This window comes from Oncorhynchus nerka, linkage group LG3, assembly GCF_034236695.1.
Source record: "Oncorhynchus nerka isolate Pitt River linkage group LG3, Oner_Uvic_2.0, whole genome shotgun sequence".
NCBI classification, from domain to species: domain Eukaryota; kingdom Metazoa; phylum Chordata; class Actinopteri; order Salmoniformes; family Salmonidae; genus Oncorhynchus; species Oncorhynchus nerka.
The window spans coordinates 41,158,017-41,166,956 of NC_088398.1; the positions used below are offsets into that span (position 1 = coordinate 41,158,017).

General features: G+C 45.0%; 1 pseudogene; it reads right to left on the reverse strand.

Annotated features, from left to right (window-relative positions):
- Positions 1–226: 226 nt before the first annotated feature.
- LOC135563014 (uncharacterized) lies at positions 227–8,940 on the reverse strand (annotated as a pseudogene).

Sequence of the window (8,940 nt, forward strand, 5' to 3'; positions counted from 1 at the left end):
CCAAGACTAATTTCTCCAGCCTCCTGAGGAGCACCTCTTCACCACACTGTCTGTGTGGGTGGAACATTTCATATTGTCAGTGATGTGTACGCCAAGGAGCTTGAAGCTTTCCACCTTCTCCACTGCGGTCCCGTCAATGTGGATGGGGCATGCTCCCTCTGCTGTTTCCTGAAGTCCACGATCAGCTTCTTTGTTTTGTAGAGGTGAGGGCCCTGACTCGTCGTTGTTAATCGTCTGCAAACTTGATGATTGAGGCGCGAGTGGCCATGCAGTCCTGGGTGAACAGGGAGTACAGGAGGGGGTTGAGCACTCACACGTGTAGGGCCCATGTGTTGAGGATCAGCGAAGTGGAGGTGTTGGTTCCTACCTTCACCACCTGGGGGCGTCAGGAAGTCAAGGACCCAGTTGCACAGGGCGGGATTCTGACCCAGGACCCGATCTTAATGATAAGCTTGGAGGGTACTATGGTGTTGAAGGCTGAACTATAGTCAATGAACAGCATAGGTATACGTGGGTATTCCTCTTGTCCAGAGGGGATAGGGCAGTGTATGTTACTGTCCCTGATTTCTCTCTGGAAGGAGATCCTCGCACTACATTATTGTCCAGAGACTGAACATCAGCGAGTAATATACTCTGTAGTGGTGGATAGTGTGCACGCCTCCTCAGTCGGACTAGAAGTCCACTCCAAATACCTTTTCTCCGCCAAAGGCATCTTGTGGCATTCTCTGGGTTAAGTTCAATTGCCCGCTCTTTTTGTGTTATTACATACAGCCGGAAATAACTTTTGGTTATCAGAGCGACCGTAAGTCACCAGCATTACTACCAGGAATACGACTTTCCCTAATTGTAACCTGATCGTAATGCTGGTGAGTTACCGCCGCTCTGATATACAAAAGTTCTTTCCGGCTGTATGTAATAACACAATAACGTTCTGGGCTAATAATGTAGGAAATAACACACAAAAACCAAAATACTGCAATGTTTCTTAGGAGCTAGAAGCAGAGCTACCATGTCTGTTGACGCCATCTTCCTGTTAAGTCTTCACATAGGGATGAATGGTGTCACGTGATCAATGGATTTATCCTCCAACGGTTTCGCACCATAGATGGATATCTACAGACCCCACCTTAATGACAGGGTGAAAGGTTAAACAGGACTGTCAGATATCTCAGTGATGAGATATGATGGCCACACCTCTCTCCCACACACCCAATGATAGACACTGACCTGTGCACCTGAGTGATAGACAGACGTGACACACCTCATACACACCTGACCCACCATCTTCTCGTCCAGGCTCTCCATATGTCGGGCCTCCCGGCCTGTGATCCAGCCGCAGAGGATGGTGGGATGGCGGGCCACTGTGTCGAAGCCACATATCTTATACCATATGTCTCTCCAGGCACCACCCTCTGACTGAGAGTGCTGGTATACCTCTTCATCCTCCCCTGCGTCCCACACCAATTGGATCCTGACCCAGTCGTGGGACCAGAACCTGTCCTCGAATCGCAGGTAGATATTGTCCAATATGCATCGGCCTTGGACTTTGGGAGGGCTTGCTTGAACATGGCCGCCACATTCTCTATCTGGAAGCCTAAAGGCATGGTCACGATGACGTGGTCTGCAGTAAAGCACTGGCCCCTCTGGCACAGCGCTCTGGCTGGATGGGTGTGGCTCTCCTTCTCCAGAGGCCAGTGGAGACTGTCTACTGGTCTGTCACACAGCATGGCTCCAGGGGTATGGCTGTCCAGGAGAGTGTTTGCCAGGACCCAGAAAGTTGAAAAAGTCCTCTTTCCAAGGCTATGTAGTGACCAAGCTGCAAGGCATACACCTCGTACAGGGGGGACCTGGCCTCATCCGTGCATTTGCTCCTCTTGCACCACTCAAACACCCCTGGGCAGTCCTCTAAGGCCGCAGGGTGGCAGCTGGGTGACTTCCTCGTCCAAGTAGCCCCTCAAGCTCTGGGTGGTATGCCTTATCTCAGAATCGAAAGCGCTGGAGGTGAGTACCTACTGAAGAGGGCACATACCTGCTCCACCTCCCCCAACAGCAGCTGCCTCCCGCTCTCCTCGAAGAACAAGTCCCTAGGGGTGACAGAGACCTGCAGCCACATGATGCTCGCTGAGTCTCGCTACCTGGGCTAGCAAGAAGAGAGCAGTGGTGGCTGGTTGGAGGCGATATAGGAAGATATGCTCATTGTAATGCCCATAGCCTCCAGGACTTGGACCTGCTGAAAGCCTGCTTTGACCAGGGTGGATGCTGCAGATAAGCCTGCTTCGCCAGCACCAACAACCACCAGAACTGTACTCACTCTGCAGTAAGCTGTCTCCTGGGGGAAGTAGGTGGGAAGGGTAAAGGTACCGTTTTTGCCCTGTCACCATAGAATTGCTTGGGACACATACCAAACAACACTTTACTATCGCATGCTGTACTTCTGCAACTGTGTAACAATAATAGGCAATTCCAGTTGCTCAACAGTTTAGCCCAAACTGTATCAACGTTTTCCATATTTAGAGGCTATTCTATGATTTTCCAAAGGTTGCATGACTGTATTAGCATTTTTTACATTCAGCATCACTCCGTCAAGAGAAATATGCAGTGCCTTTGAAAAGTATTCATACCCCTTGACTTTTTCCACATTTTATTGTGTTACAGCCTGAATTGAAAATGGCTTGGTTTTTGCTCTGACATGCATTGTCAGCTGTGGGACCTTTTATAGACAGGTGTGTGCTTTTCCAAATCATGTCCATCAATTGAATTTACCACAGATGGACAGACAGAAGCCACTCCTCAGTAAAAGGCACATGACAGCCTGCTTGGAGTTTGCCAAAAGGCACCTGATCTGATGAAACCAAGATTGAACTCTTTGGCCTAAATGCCAAGTGTCACATCTCGAGGAAACCTGGCACCATCCCTATGGTGAAGCATGGTGGTGGCAGCATCATGCTGTGGGGATGTTTATCAGCGGCAGGGACTAGAAGACAAGTCAGGATCAAGGGAAAGGTGAATGGAGCAAAGTACAGAGAGATCCTTGATGAAAACCTGCTCCAGAGCATTCAGGACCTCAGACTGGGGCGGACCTTCACCTTCCAACAGGACAACAACCCTAAGCACACAGCCAAGACAATGCAGGATTGGCTTCGGGACAAGTCTCTGAATGTCCTTGAGTGGCCAAGCCAGAGCCCGGACTTGAACCTGATCGAACATCTCTGGAGAGACCTGAAAATAGCTGTGCAGCAACGCTCCCCATCCAACCTGACAGAGCTGGAGTGGATCTGCAGAGAAGAATAGGAAAAACTCCCCAAATACAGGTGTGCCAAGCTTGTAGCGTCATACCCAAGAAGACTCAAGCATGTAATCACTGCCAAAGGTGCTTCAACAAAGTACTGAGTAAAGGGTCTGAATACTTATGAAAATGTAATATTTCAGTTGCAAAAATGTATAAAAACCTGTTTTTCCTTGTCATGATGGGGTATTGTGTGTAGATTAAAGAGGGAAAAACATGTATTAATCATATAATAGGGCTGTAAATGTAACAAAATGTGGGAAAAGTTAAGGGGTCTGAATACTTTCCAAATGCACTGTATATGTCATTTCCACCACACCCAGGTGGTAATGAGTATACTATGTATAATTTATATTGATTCATTTGTTGTAGATAGGGAAATAGATATGATTGTTGTAATAAAATCACAAAAAAGGTTATGTGGAAATATTTTATTTTTCATGATAAATAAATGTTTTCAGCTGTCACAAAGGAAAGTTTATACATTCAGGGGTCATGTTGAATTATTATTAGGAAAACCTTAATCACTTAAAATAATATTCAATACAAGTTAACGTACAAATATATAACAAATGTGTTAGAAATAAATTGTATGATATTTCATTTTCAACTAAAAATGGATGTTTAATGACGTGATGGAAATGACATGTGTTTATGGCTATCTGCGGAAAATGACAGAAATATATGAATTCCTGAATAGTACAATCACAGCCATTATTGAAAAGATCATGATTATGAGAAAGCAAATTACGGACTCCTCTTTAAATCTGCGTATTCCTTCAAAGCTCAGTTGCCTGAGTCTGCACAACTCTGCCAGGACCTAGGATCAAGAGAGACGCTCAAGTGTTTTAGTACTATATCTCTTGACACAATGATGAAAATAATCATGGCCTCTAAAACTTCAAGTTGCATACTGGACCCTATTCCAACTAAACTACTGAAAGAGCTGCTTCCTGTGCTTGGCCCTCCTATGTTGAACATAATAAACGTCTCTCTATCCACCGGATGTGTACCAAACTCACTAAAAGTGGCAGTAATAAAGCCTCTCTTGAAAAAGCCAAACCTTGACCCAGAAAATATAAAAAACTATCGGCCTATAACGAATCTTCCATTCCTCTCAAAAATTTTAGAAAAGGCTGTTGCGCAGCAACTCACTGCCTTCCTGAAGTCAAACAATGTACACGAAATGCTTCAGTCTGGTTTTAGACCCCATCATAGCACTGAGACTGCACTTGTGAAGGTGGTAAATTACCTTTTAATGGCATCAGACCGAGGCTCTGCATCTGCCCTCGTGCTTCTAGACCTTATTTGGAAACCCAAATTGGTCTACACGGACAAGTTCTGGCCTGGTTTAGATCTTATCTGTCTGTTTCTCAAGGTTCCGTTTTAGGACCACTATTGTTTTCACTATATATTTGACCTCTTGGGGATGTAATTCGAAAACATAATGTTAACTTTCACTGCTATGCAGATGACACACAGCTGTACATTTCAATGAAACATGGCGAAGCCCAAAATTGCCCTCGCTAGAAGCATGTGTTTCAGACATAAGGAAGTGGATGGCTGCAAACTTTCTACTTTTCAACTCGGACAAAACAGAGATGCTTGTTCTAGGTCCCAAGAAAGAAAGAGATCTTCTGTTGAATCTGACAATTAATCTTAATGGTTGTACAGTCGTCTCAAATAAAACTGTGAAGGACCTCGGCGTTACTCTGGACCCTGATCTCTCTTTTGAAGAACATATCAAGACCATTTCAAGGACAGCTTTTTTCCATCTACGTAACATTGCAAAAATCAGAAACTTTCTGTCCAAAAATGATGCAGAAAAATTCATCCATACTTTTGTCACTTCTAGGTTAGACTACTACAATGCTCTACTTTTTTTAAAGCACTAAATAAACTTAGTTAGTGCTAAATACGGCTACTAGAATCCTGACTAGAACCAAAAAATTTGATCATATTACTCCAGTGCTAGCCTCCCTACACTGGCTTCCAGTCAAGACAAGGGCTGATTTCAAGGTTTTACTGCTAACCTACAAAGCATTACATGGGCTTGCTCCTACCCATCTCTCTGATTTGGTCCTGCCGTACATACCTACACGTATGCTACGGTCACAAGACGCAGGCCTCTTAATTATCCCTAGAATTTCTAAGCAAACAGCTGGAGGCAGGGCTTTCTCCTATAGAGCTCCATTTTAATGGAATGGTCTGCCTACCCATGTAAGAGACGCAAACTCGGTCTCAACCTTTAAGTCTTTACTGAAGACTCATCTCTTCAGTGGGTCATATGATTGAGTGTAGTCTGGCCCAGGAGTGGGAAGGTGAACGGAAAGGCTCTGGAGCAACGAACCGCCCTTGCTGTCTCTGCCTGGCCAGTTCCCCTCTTTCCACTGGGATTCTCTGCCTCTCACCCTATTACAGGGGCTGAGTCACTGGCTTACTGGGGCTCTTTCATACCGTCCCTGGGAGGGGTGCGTCACTTGAGTGGGTTGAGTGATCTTCCTTTCTGGGTTGGCACCCCCCCCCCCCCCCCCCTTGGGTTGTGCCGTGGCGGAGATCTTTGTGGGCTATACTCGGCCTTGTCTCAGGATAGTAAGTTGGTGGTTGAAGATATCCTTCTAGTGGTGTGGGGGCTGTGCTTTGGCAAAGTGGGTGGGGTTATATCCTTCCTGTTTGGCCCTGTCCGGGGGTGTCCTCGGATGGGGCCACAGTGTCTCCTGACCCCTCCTGTCTCAGCCTCCAGTATTTATGCTGCAGTAGTTTATGTGTCGGGGGGCTAGGATTAGTTTGTTATATCTGGAGTACTTCTCCTGTCCTATTCGGTGTCCTGTGTGAATTTAAGTGTGCTCTCTCTAATTCTCTCTTTCTCTCTTTCTTTCTCTCTCTCGGAGGACCTGAGCCCTAGGACCATGCCTCAGGACTACTTGACATGATGACTCCTTGCTGTCCCCAGTCCACCTAGCCGTGCTGCTGCTCCAGTTTCAACTGTTCTGCCTTATTATTCGACCATGCTGGTCATTTATGAACATTTTAACATCTTGGCCATGTTCTGTTATAATCTCCACCCGGCACAGCCAGAAGTGGACTGGCCACCCCACATAGCTTGGTTCCTCTCTAGGTTTCTTCCTAGGTTTTGGCCTTTCTAGGGAGTTTTTCCTAACCACCGTGCTTCTACACCTGCATTGCTTGCTGTTTGGGGTTTTAGGCTGGGTTTCTGTACAGCACTTTGAGATATCAGCTGATGTACAAAGGGCTATATAAATAAATTTGATTTGATTTGATTATCAGATATTGTTTCTAGGCAAATCAAAGACAAATATAATACTGGAAAAGGGGTTTTTCAATGACTTTTCATTTCTGAAAGCTTGCAAGACCAAAGTGCCCGAAGTTGCAGATTCACCCATTTACTGTACATATGAAATGTCTTCTCGCATCCTTTGAATTAGTGCTGGCTGCATTCATATGCCGCGCATTGTTGACACGTTGACTGTTTTAATATGGGCATCTTGTTTTTCCCTTATTCACTTCCATTAATCAAAGCCCTGAAAGGGAGGAGTATGACAATAACGGCCCGCTTCAGAGGCTCTTATTGGCCAAGACATAGCGTCAGCTATCCAGGGTTTATATACATCATTGGGAGAAAGCAGTATACATCACTGCTTTGGTCAGGGCCAGCATGAGGGACACAGTTTATCCTGTGTCGGTGAGTGTAGCTTTTAAGGTAAATTTGAGCATCTTAGCAATACAATGTGTTGTATACAGCTGTCAACATTCTACAAGGAAAAATCCCCAATCAATGATATAATCATTAACCAGATTACCCTGGATACCAGACTTAGATGAGTGATATCTCAGTTGTAGAATGTTGTGATTGATGAGAATTCATCAAAAAAAAATCTATTGACATTCAGAATGGATTGAACTGAACAGCCTGTACTATAGTTTTATGACCAGAGAAAAATCTTCAAAGGCACAGTATTCATTTATACAGATGGTACATAAATGCACAGTCTTTATTTATAGGATCCTTCCCACTATATGATTGATATGTCAAGTGATAAAATCCCAAGTGATCAATTAAAAGTTTATGTAAAAATTTTACTTGTCCTCTTGTGAAAAATACAGTTTATTAAATATTGTACAGCTGCAGTGTCATCAATCAAATCAAAATGTATTTATATAGCACATTTCTTACAACTAATGCATTTCAAGGTGTTCACAGTCATGCATTGAAAGGCATGTGGCACTTAACATCCTTCCTCTTGGCAGATCTCTATAGTTGACCAGGGGATTCTCTCTACCACATGCGAATGACTCCATGGAGCTTATCAGTGTAGCCATGCAGCCTATTTTGGAGGTTCACAATATCGGTCGTATGGGTGTGGAATGTAAGAGAAGGAAGCCAGCCAGGTGCAGCAAGTGGAGGACCTGGACCTGTACTCGACCGAAGACTACGACCCTCTGTCCCAAGACCCCACAGAGGAGGATCTTCAGTATGGTTATATATATCTCTCTCTCTCTCTCTCTTTCTCTCCTCTCTCCTCTCTCCTCTCTCCTCTCTCTCTCTCTCTCTCTCTCTCTCTCTCTCTCTCTCTCTGAACCGTCTCCGTGTGGAATGGCATGTCATTGGTTGGGATGTTGTCTGTAAAGTGGGGCACAGATAACAAAGAAGAGGACATCAAGGCATTCAAAATGTCTACAGGGATGGATGTGCAGGAGTCATGGCTTTGGTTCATGGGGTCTGGGATCCTGGGTGCCTCACCAGATGGTCTAGTGGCCACCACAGCGGTGGAGGTCAAGTGTCCCTAAGGTGCAAGGGGCCTTACCATTGAAGGGGCAGTGAAGTCAAAGGATTTTTATATCAAGAGGGAGGGTCTTACCGCCTCAGTGAAGACCATCCTCACTGTCACCAGGTCCAAGGTCAGCTCCAATTCACTGGAAGCGGCACCTGCTTCTTTGTTGGACATAAAGTCAAAATGTCGATGGATCTACAAATGCAATGTTTTACACAATATTGTATCATATTTGATGAGTTACTAACCTGTCCGTCCACAGGCTCGATGTGCTGTAGTCTCCACAACTGGACACTCGCGCTCGGATCCCACTGACACAGGATGTCCATGCACAGGATGGTCTGAGGGATGCACTCCTGTTGAACTGGAAAACAAAGAGATATTTTGGTCAGTGGGGGAATCTTTTTTAAGGCTGTAAAACCATTTTTATCTAGACAGAAAACACATTTTTCTTACCATAACATAAACCCACCTTGGACAATGTGACAAGTGGTCCCTCAACATTCAATCTTAATACTGTGCAGATATATTTACAAATTCATTGTTGTATCACATTTGATGAGTTACTGATCTGCCCATCCACAGGCTCGATCTCCACAACTGGATGCTTGCGGTCAAAAATCACACTGGCACAGCACGTCCACACACGGGATGTCCTGAGGACTGGAAAACAAAGAGACATTTGGTCAGTGGTCGGCCTTTTTCAATGCTGCATCAACATCTTTATCTGGACAGAAAATGTATTGTTTATCATAACACAAACCCACCTTGGACAATGTGGTCCCGTCCCTCAACACCTAATCCTCATGCCTCTTTGTTATTGTTTCCCAACCAACAGTCTGGAACTTCCTCTTCTGCCAT